We start from the raw sequence: 3,543 nt of genomic DNA, 5'->3' as shown, positions 1-3,543 counted from the left end.
TAAACCAATCAATATTGTGTAATTAACAAGGATAAACTGATGTTGTTTAGTGGATGAGTAATGCAGATATCACTGTGTAATCATTTGACAGTGAGGGAATATATCCGGTTTTATTGTGAAAACTTCGAGACCGGAAAAACTTTTTTCACCCACGCTAACTTTGCATGGAAGCTGCATACACGTTATCCCGGCGAGACCTCAGATCATCTTCGTAATATCTATCAAACTATAGATCCTACACATCCACTGGACGTGGATTCTAAGAGCACAATATACACTTTTCGCTAGAAATCTAATCAAAAAGCATACATAACATAACATGCTTCTGTACTCTGTGCTCTTTCATTCACCTTGAGGGGGTTTCCCGACATGTTGTTTCAGTAAATTAAAGGGTGTTTCTTGTTGTCGTTGCTGTGGACCTTCTTAATACCTTGGAAAATGCCGTTTAATACTTTTTAATAGCCTTAATTTTCGCTAAATTGATTTATCAACTTTTAAGACCCCGCGGACACCCTGAATGTTATTTTGAACACTTGGTGGTGGGGTGTATAAAATGGGTCATAGGTGACAGGAGAGGAAGTGGACACAGGAGGAAGAGCATACCGATTCTATCAGACGGCCAGCCCAGACGATGCTCATACTACAGCTATTGACACAGTGTACTTAAACCTTGGTATGTAAAGCAATGAAACAGCGCGCTGTCGGCAGACGGACAGAAAACGAAACTTAAAGGAACAGTGAACATTATGCCTGTCAATTCTGACGTTACGTCAACAGATGGCGCTGTTCTCACAGAATCAGCCCATGCAAAGACGGTGTTAAATTCAGCGAAATGAGGAATGGCTAAAATACATGATCGGTTTGGTATTTTGAAAAATAAAAAGTATAAATATGCCTTATATAGGTTTGGTCCTACACTATATTATTCAAATATAGCATGATAGGTCCACTTTAAAGGAACAGTGAACATTATGCCTGTCAATTCTGACGTTACGTCAACAGATGGCGCTGTTGGGATGGGATCTGTAATGGAAAAAAGGATTACCCAACACAAGGCCAATAGATGGGAATTGTTTATTGTAAACTGTGAAAAAAACAAAATATGCTTAATTGCGGCTCCTACACTCTTAGAACCACTATGGGTTTTCTCCTGAGTGAACACGAAGATGTCTTTTGAGATCACTTGATGCAGTGAAAGTTTTACCACACTCTTCACACCAGTAAGGTTTTTCTCCAGTGTGAATACGTTGATGTGATTCTAGAGCACCTGATGAAGTGAAAGTTTTCCCACACTCTTCACACCAGTAAGGTTTTTCTCCAGTATGAATACGTTGATGTGTTTTGAGAGCACCTGATGTAGTGAAAGTTTTCCCACACTCTTCACACCAGTAAGGTTTTTCTCCAGTATGAATACGTTGATGTGTTTTGAGAGCACTTGATGTAGTGAAAGTTGTCCCACACTCTTCACAGCTGTACGGTTTTTCTCCAGTATGAATACGTTGATGTGTTTTGAGATAACCTGATCTAGTGAAAGTTGTCCCACACTCTTCACAGCTGTAAGGTTTTTCTCCAGTATGAATAAGTTGATGTGTTTTGAGATTACCCGATTGAGTGAAAGTTGTCCCACACTCTTCACAGCTGTAAGGTTTTTCTCCAGTATGAATACATTGATGTGATTTGAGATGACCTGATTAAGTGAAAGTTGTCCCACACTCTTCACAGCTGTACGGTTTTTCTCCTGTGTGAATACGCAGGTGGCGCTTTAAAGGTCCAGATGCTGTGAAGGATTTGTCACATTGCTGACAGCTGTGACGTCTCTCTCTTCCTTTCGGTTTCTAGAACAGACGGACAGAGAAAGAGAGAAAGTCAATCTAAAAAGCATAAATACACAAGTTAACACAATAAAAACTCACTTAATATAACCCTTGAGTTAACAAAATACTACTTATCAACTGTTTGTCTTTATTATATTTGATACAGTAATACAGCAATATTCTAACCAAAGTATATACCAGAGGTGGGGGACTCGAGTCACATGACTTGACTCGAGTCACATGACTTGACTTGCCTATTTTTTGACTTGAGACTTGCTTGACTAACATTGATAAAAGACTTGACTTTGACTTGGTATTCATGACTTGAGACTTAGGCTTGAGACAGATGACTCGAAAGGACTTTACTTTTTAAAATAGAATATTTGCATTTGTATTGTACGAAGCCCCTAGAGGGCAATGAAAGAAAAAAAAGAGAGAGGAAGTCTCTTCTCGTTCGCAGGAGAAAGTAGGAAGTGGAGCGCACAGGAGACAGCCGTTTCATTGCAGACTGTTATGTTTATGTGGGGAAATACATACATTATTTGAGATATATTTCAAAACTCGGACTTCATTTTAGGGACATTTCGGCCAGGGGTGTAGAGTTATTTGTTCAAGCACCGGATCGGCCAAAACAGGAGAGTCTGTGAACCAGTCTGCCTTGACCTATGTATTCATGTCTGTGACTCTCACCGTATCTGCTGCCCACAGCTGCTTCATAGAAGAAAACCTCCTTCACTTCATGAAATCTCTGCAGCACCAGGAGGCTGTAACGTGTAACTCAGCAGAATCTGAGAAGAGCAGCAGCAGCAGCTGCAAAGAGCTGTGCCTTCACTGTGTTTACCTTCATTAGAACGCTAACGAGCGACCGCAGGCTGCTACGTTTTTAACCCCCACAATTATTCCCCCTATTAACCTGTTTATTGATTTCAGAGCCCCACTCTCCATTGTTGTTAATGTTGAAAATAAAACTCTAGTTTCATAACCACTGTCTTTTAACTGATTTAAACTGGGGTTATTCATCAGGATTTCGTAGGACTTGACTTGCTTGACTCTCACCCAAGTAACTTGAGACTTGCACATGTATGACTTACTCCCACCTCTGGTATACAGGAGACAGAGGGAGACGGCATCCTGTCACTGCGAGTCTCAGTATGCTCTGTTCCTCTTGCGTTTTGTGTTTTTGTCTAAACTTTGTTGTGTCTGTATGAAACGTCATTTTGAGAGACCATGCTTTTGATCCTGTGGATTACATTTGCCTTCTGCAGACCATGTCTGGCCATTCAACTTTCCAAGACACAACTGAGTGACAGCACGAACAGGTATAGCGAGGAGCCCCGGCCTCTACGCTGCTACAGACGCGAGGCAGTGCAAGGGCTACAATGCGATCGGCCTCCTACGAAAAGCCATAGTGCTCTTCGTTATTGGATGAAATCCCTCGGGAGCCGCTTAGAGAAACACCAGGAAAAAGAGACGAGGAAGGAGGGGAGGCGTTCAGAATACGGCGGAGATTCAGCCGGCCACCACTTCCATCATTCTCACAAACCTGCGCTCATTGAGCAACAACGTGGACACACTAAGGACATACACAAGGTACTGTCATGAATTTCTCGAGGTCTCTTTATTGTGTTTCACGGAAAGTTGGCTCCAATCTACGATGCCTGAATCTCTCTTTGAAGTACCCGGACTCACCCTTGTTCGAGCAGACAGGGATGCGAACTCGGGGAAAACC

The 3,543-nt window shown here is 41.9% G+C and overlaps 1 pseudogene; it reads right to left on the bottom strand.

The window, feature by feature from the left end:
* Window positions 1-1,057: 1,057 nt before the first annotated feature.
* LOC117551908 lies at window positions 1,058-2,531 on the bottom strand (annotated as a pseudogene).
* Window positions 2,532-3,543: the final 1,012 nt, after the last annotated feature.

The sequence above is a fragment of the Gymnodraco acuticeps genome, unplaced genomic scaffold (genome assembly GCF_902827175.1).
Source record: "Gymnodraco acuticeps unplaced genomic scaffold, fGymAcu1.1, whole genome shotgun sequence".
NCBI classification, from domain to species: Eukaryota; Metazoa; Chordata; class Actinopteri; order Perciformes; family Bathydraconidae; genus Gymnodraco; species Gymnodraco acuticeps.
The sequence above is the reverse complement of the archived record's forward strand: the minus strand, read 5'-3'. Positions and strand labels throughout refer to the sequence as shown.